Source organism: Schistocerca gregaria, unplaced genomic scaffold (genome assembly GCF_023897955.1).
Source record: "Schistocerca gregaria isolate iqSchGreg1 unplaced genomic scaffold, iqSchGreg1.2 ptg000995l, whole genome shotgun sequence".
Classification (NCBI taxonomy): Eukaryota; Metazoa; Arthropoda; class Insecta; order Orthoptera; family Acrididae; genus Schistocerca; species Schistocerca gregaria.
The window spans coordinates 237,032-244,321 of record NW_026062345.1 but is presented as its reverse complement, the minus strand read 5'-3'; the positions used below and the strand labels follow the sequence as shown (position 1 = coordinate 244,321).

At 38.9% G+C, this 7,290-nt stretch overlaps 1 non-coding gene across 1 annotated transcript; it reads left to right on the top strand.

Annotated features, from left to right (window-relative positions):
* The first annotated feature begins 2,080 nt into the window (after window positions 1-2,080).
* Trnat-ugu (transfer RNA threonine (anticodon UGU)) lies at window positions 2,081-2,154 on the top strand. Its single transcript has one exon. It is a non-coding gene; the product is annotated as a tRNA-Thr (tRNA).
* The last annotated feature ends 5,136 nt before the right edge of the window (window positions 2,155-7,290 follow it).

Below are 7,290 nucleotides of genomic sequence, written 5' to 3'. Positions count from 1 at the left end.
AAATATTACGCTGAAAGCACCATTTAAGAAGAGATTTTTCGAAATTCCACTCCTAAGGGGGTGAAATATGGGTTGAAAAGTTTTTTTTAAAAAAATATGTCCCTATGTCACTGTTGAAGCTAGAACTACAAAACTACGAAAATTGACATTTGGTTTCTCAGCCAGAAACAAAAAAAAAAGGTTTTTATCATTTTCCGAAATTCTTTCATTGGGGGGGGGATAGAATAAATAATGAAGGTTTTTTGAAAATAAATCATTATTAAAGAACTACTAAAGCATTGTTAAAGTTACATCTATGAAAATAGGTAATTGACTTCTCAGTTGGATGTAAAAAGAATGTGTTTCGTTGCTTTTGGAAATTTAACTCATTAATAGAGTGAAATAGGGGATGAAAAGTTTATTGAAATATTTCACTATGAAAGCATTTTTAGAATTAAATGGATGAAGATTTGAATTTGTCTCCTTGGTTCTAAATAGAAGAATACATGTTTAATTGTTTTTGAAAACCTAACTCCTAAAGGGTGTGAGATGTTTCTCAAAATGGTTCATTATGAAAGCATTACTAAATATATCTGACAATTCGTATTCGGCTCCTCTGTTAGAATTTTTAAAAACTATGTGTTTCAGTGGTTTTGGAACTTTGATAGTATGGGGATGAAAATTTTAGTGAAATATTTATTGCGTTATATTAAAATATGTTAAATCTGCATCTATGAAAACCGGTATTTCACTTCTCAGTTATATAAAAGAAATATGTGTTGCGGAATGAAAGATTCTATGGAGATATCACCACAAGAATACAAACGGCTTGATTAACAAAAACCTTCGACTCCAGCTGTCGGCATTGTTTTTTGGTCATTCAGTAAAAGACCATGCTTCAATGGCGTTAAGTTTAGAAAGTGTTGCAATTTATAAAAGACATAAAAAAACGATTAAAGAAAAAAATCTTTGAAGACCATAAACGGTCTACGCAAGTAAAGAAGCGGATGATAAGTTAGCTCTTTATGCAAATGAGTTGGTCGCTTTAAGTTAAGAGACATGTCGTGCACCAGGAACCAAATATTATAGTTGCTACGATTGGCTAACGGAAAAGTTTTGCAGAATCACGGGAAATCACTTCTGCAAGTGGCTGAGAATCTCGTAATGGATAAAAATTCTGTACTGAGAATTCCAAGGTGGGAGATGCAAATTCCTCGATTAGGAATTGTTAATCCACATGTGAAACCTGAGTACATAATCCCTGTGACATTTTATCAACGGTGTTCCATAGGGACAGGTTCTCATCCAAAAAGTTCGAAAATTCAATTTCTTTGTAGTTGCAGTTTTTTAAGGTGTACTTGTCCAGACTCTTGGAACGGAAAGATTTTTTTTTTAAATCCGTGCTTTAAAAAAGTTTCTACAGCCCATTGTTTGAAGCAGTGTCACGACTGCCATGAGCCGCGCGGGGTATCCGCCATGTCTCAAACGCCTTGTCACGGTTCGCGCGGCTCCCCCCGTTGGAGGTTCGAGTCCTCCCTTGGGCATCGTTGTGTGTGTTTGTTGTCCTTAGCATAAGTTAATGTAAGTAGTGTGTAAGCACAGGGACTGATGGTTCAAATGGCTCTGAACACTATGGGACTTAACAATTGAGGTCATCAGTCCTCTAGAACTTAGAACGACTTAAACCTAACTAACCTAAGGACATCACACACATCCATACTCGAGGCAGGATTTGAACCTGCGACCGTAGCGGTCGCACGGCTCCCGACTGAAGCGCCTAGAACCGCTCGGCCACATAGGCCGGTCTATCATGTATTCTAGAGAAGCTGCCCGGTCGTCAGTGGCGCCTGTTCTTTCGAGAACAGTTACTATCTTCATATATATGGTTAAACGTTACCCAGCCATTGACCTTCGTCTGTGCGAATGCGCACAGATTGCCCGAAATCTTACGGGAATCGTCACCTTAGTGTGGGCCAGTATTGAGTGGATGGGCAAACACCTATTACGTACATTACGTTTGTGGATTGTGGCCGGTTGGAAATGTGAGTCTCACGGGAAGCGTGTAAGGGATAAATGCCTGCAGTCGCGGTATTCATCTGTGTCCTCGGTGGCTCAAATGGATAGAGCGTCTGCCATGTAAGCAGGAGATCCCGGGTTCGAGTCCCGGTCGGGGCACACATTTTCAGCTGTCCCCATCGAAGTATATCAACAACACCTGTCGGCAGCTGAGGGTTTCAATTAACTATCAATTGTGAAGGGGATTCGAAGAACCCTTTGCCAGGCACTTAAATGTGATTTGCAGAGTATCCATATAGATGTAGATCAAAGCTCGTCCCGTGACGCACGTGCACAAAATGATTCATACTGCAAACATACTCGCCGATAACACTGACGAATAACGAGTGCTGCATATCCAGGTTAGACAGATCGGCTTTTGCTGCCAAGAAGAACAGGGAGTTGCTATCTAGGAACAATTCCAGCCAGAGGAAGGGTTGAAAAGTGCTCCTTGGATTGCACACTAAACGTAAATAACGAAAATGCATTTTTGGTAAAAATTGGACAAAGCATAATCCTGTGCTCTCCGTATTGCATTAGCCGTTTTGAATATTGAAAATCTTACTGCAGATTCGTGTCCAGCGACATTAAAAATATACATGTAACCCTCAGTTCATGCAAATCGAAGTAATAATATAACCAAAAGGTTTCCCTAGACGTTGATTTTTTTTTTTTTTATTTTTTTTTTTTTTTTGGAGAAACAATTTTCTCAGAACGGCATGCAGCATTAACTAAAAATGGTTCAATCTCTTAACTTCTACCTCTGACCCAGAAAAGTAAACACTTTTCTTAGGAGCTTATACCTATAATATATGACACTGATTAATATTAAGTAATTTTTGTGAAGGCATAAGGAGTGAAATAAACCACCCAAAAAATCGAACTCAGAGTTCGAATTAGTACCGTATCGTTAAATTTACGGTTGTTTCATTGCGGTTAGGTATGCGCTCCCATAAATTTTATGTAATATCGACTGATGTTTTCCATTTTCAATTTCAGAGAAGTAATTTAGTATCAACTGATGTCATCCATTTTTGATTTCAGGTAACATCTGAGAGGCCACACTGCACGCAGTCCGCGTGATCAAATCATAATTGCGGGCGCCATTTTTTTTTACTGAAAATCTAAAATAAAGCTCATAGTATGATCACTCGTAACTCCCAAACAGATCCTTCAAGTGTATTTTCACTGTCTCAAAAAATATATATAACATTTTTTGCTCATTTGAATGAGAACCTGGCCGTAACGCCGGAATATAGTCACGAGATTTTTTTCGGAGACGCTGTACGTTCGCGAGAAGAATTTCGTTCTGCGCGTGTCGATGGACATTATACAGATATTACTGTTTGTGTGTTTGTGTGTGTGTGTACTACTCAGTCGTGCCATTCGAGTGTACATCTTTGCATAGTTTTCCTTTGACGGTGTAAACAGTGTTCGGCTCAGTTGCTAACTGGCCAGTTGAGTGGTTCCGAAGTTGTCGGATGTGCGGTGCGTTCTGTCTGCTAGGATAACAACAGACTGGCGTGGTGCGATGGCAGAAGCAGACACTGAAGGAGCTAGCTGCTGGGACGCCAGCGAACAATTTATGCCAAGTAAGACGAAGAGAACTATTCTAAAATTACGAGCCGCCTCAATAGTGTTTATCATTAGTAAATCTTGTAGTTGAGACTGCCACCAATCTACAATAACTGACATTTTTGCCTAGAGAGAGATTAGCGAGAAATACAGGATATCCCCCACACACTGAAATTTTGGTTGTGATGACAGGCCTATGGGCAGTGTAGCCCGAGATCTAAGTTAGGTTGGAAGGGGGTAATTTGATTGAGAGATGTTTACGCCAACGATTATTAATGCCGAGTAAACGTTGTGTAAGCAGATTTCCCTGTAGCGTAGCCTAGTGTTTCCGTCCGCGCCATGTTTCACACACTTTCTCTGGCTGTGTACAAAAGTCGCACAACAGCGACGAAAACTACGTTTCTGGTGGGGGGACGGGAGAGTTCCCTATGTAACTTTCACTACAAATTTTAGTAACCGCCGAAACTAGCCGAATTAGAAGCGTAATTTTAACTATATTTCCGTTTGTGGGAAAATAGTGATTCTCCTCTTTCGGCAGCAACTATAATATGTAGGCGACTTATTAGTTTTTTTTTTTTTTTTTTTTAAAAAAAAAAACTCTGAATCATGATCTCAGTAGACGCAGTGCTTTTTCCGTTGCTTGATCCGTGGTCGATAGTAAACAATGCAATGTATTGGTAAACTCTTTGAAGTGTGACGCGTGTTGCATAGACGGCGTCTGCAATGTTCGTAAGGCCAAGCTTGTATATATTCTGTGTCTTTTTAATTAAGGCGAGGAGGATAATGTTCAAGGAGCACTGCATTAGCAGTCTATGGAGAAATTGAGAATTTGGATCTGACGAACGGCATGCTCGGGCAGTTCGTGCTATTATGTTGACCACTGCGTAATTCGGACACAGTGATCATTGCCTCTCCCTAGTAACCAGGAGACTCGGGTGGTAATCCTGGTCTGGCACAAATTTTCAACAGTGCCTATTGTCAGATAATTTTATTAGTGGTCCGGTCTTAAATTGTGTTTTGTTCACGAAACGTCGTTTAGCTTTTTCATGGATAACAGCTTTGGAAAGCGTACAGTCTGTACAGGTTACATTGATAATCACACGTCGTTAGTCCAAGGCAACTACAGCTACATAGTTTTACCAAGAACTTCTTCGTAGGTAGTTTCCCTGTAGTGGTATTTTGTTTTAGTATTTATAGACTGTAGGCTTGGATGAAATATGAAACACATATCCGAAGTTTCTGTTGATGCTGTAGATCCTGTTTTATCCGTGCTAGGGGCACAAACACTTCATCTAATACTGGAGGACACAATTTGCCTCGAGATTTAGCAATTTTTCGAAATATAGGCCTAGCTTCGATATATTTTTCTCTAATTGTTGTTTGGATTTAATCTTAAAACACACTAACTTTTCCACCAGTTATTCTATATGTGGTTTCATCCCTTTCGTAGCATAGAGTTCCTCAACAGTCGATAATATTAATAATTTCCTTTCCCACTTTGATTTTCTGTAGAATCTCCTTTTTGTGGTTATTGCTAACCTGTTTCACATTCTCACTTTTATTATTTTTATTTTTCTAGTTTTGTGACTGGAAGCCAAATTTTCTTTGAATTCAGTCTTTAATTCTGAAACAGTTTCAGTTAAAGGTCAAGTGAAGATGGCGATCTATTTGAGGAGAATGGTTAGGAGATCTTTTATATTAGACGTACACAGGTCATTGAGATCCTTATCTATATAAAATTACTTCGAGTTTGATGTAGCCCATTCTCTTGTCATGATGTCGGCTGTATCGTAGCGTATTGTCTCGATTAGGTTGGAGATTTTGATTGAGAGTTGCAGAAGTCCACGAAAGTGATTACGAAGTCAAGACTATACTAACAGAACGATGTGTAGCGTAGACCAAAACGCTCTTTCTGTCCTTTTAAAATCTCTTTTAATTAAAAATAACTAAAGCTGCAAGATACAATCACAAAAACTGTTTTATGTAATACAGAAATCCCAGACTATTGTTGTGTACGTACAATAATTTTTTGTCACTGAATATATATTTTTTACTCATTTGCTGGATTCCAGTTTCCCGCTTTTTGCGGCGAAAACCCTTTCCCTGCGAAGGGCCCAATAGCATGTCGGTTATATTCGCGACTTTATCGACGATCAGTAATTTCATATAGTCTATCCACCGGCGTCATTGTTAACATCGGATATAGATTTAAGTATTAGGAAGGCCAATATGAACCTAACGCATGGGTAGGTCTAATGATGAATAAAAAAAAAAATTCGAATGCGGGTTAGCTACTACAAGCAGCACAGTGAACGCGTTATTGTGGCCAAGATAGACATGAAGCCCACACCTACCATAATCTTAAAAGTAGTCCGCAGATGAGGAAGAAATTGATGAAATTTGTGATGAGATAAAAGAAATTATTCAGATAGTGAAGGGAGATGAAAATAGAATAGTCACAAGTGATTGGAATTTGATAGTAGAGAAATGAAGAAAAGGAAACGTAGTAGGTGAATATGGAATGGTGGTAAGAAATGAAAGAGGAAGCCGCCTGGTAGGTTTTTGCCCAGAGCATAACTTAATCATCGCTAACACTTGGTTCAAGAATCGTGAAAGAACGTTGTATACGTGGAAGAGACCTGGAGATACTGCAAGATTTTAGATAGATTATATAATGGTAAGAAACCAGGTATTAAATTGTAAGACATTTCCAGGGGCAAATGTGTACTCTGACCACAATCTATAGATCTGTAGATTAAAACTGAAGAAACTGCAAAAATGTGGGAAATTAAGGAGATGGGACCTGGATAAACTGAAAGAACCAGAGGTTGTACAGTGTTTCAGGGAGAGCATAAGGGAACAATTGATAGGAATGGGGGAATGAAATACAGTAGAAGAAGAATGGGTAGCCTTGAGGGATGAAGTAGTGAAGGCAGCAGAGGATCAAGTAGGCAAAAAGCCGAGGGCTAGTAGGAATCCTTGGGTAACAGAAGAAATATTGAATTCAATTGATGAAAGGAGAAAATATAAAAATGCAGTAAATGAAGCAGGCGAAAAGGAATACAAACGTCTCAAAAATTAGATCGACATGAAGTGCAAAATGGCTAAGCAGGGATGGCTAGAGGACAAATGTAAGGATGTAGAGGCGAAAATCACCATGGGTAAGATAGACACCGCCTACAGGAAAATTAAAGTGACAGCATAGATCGAGGTGGTGGGATCACTCATGGGAAAATTCCTGCAGTAGTTGATGTTAGAGCTGCACCAGTCAGCTGATAGGTGTTCCTGCTTAAGGCAAGTCTCTCTAACAAAAGATCCACTTTTGACAAAGCTTAAGTATCCAAGTAATGAGAGAATTAGTATATTTCATCAAAATATAAAAGATGTTAGAGATAAAGTTAGTGAACTGCTTATAGATGTTGATTCTGAAATTATTGGTATATTTGAGCACTTCTTAAATAAGGAGATAATTCAGAGGCTTCCTTTACCAGAATACAGGTTGGCTGGCAGCTTTTCTAGGAGCTCTTTTCGGTGTGGGGGAGTAGCCATGTATGTGAAAAACAGCATCCCATTAGAGTCAATTGATGTTTCTAAGTACTGCACTGAAAAGGTGTTAGAATGTTGTGAAGGTATGGTTAAATTTAATGGAGCTAAACTTCTAATTGTTATTTATAGAGCCAC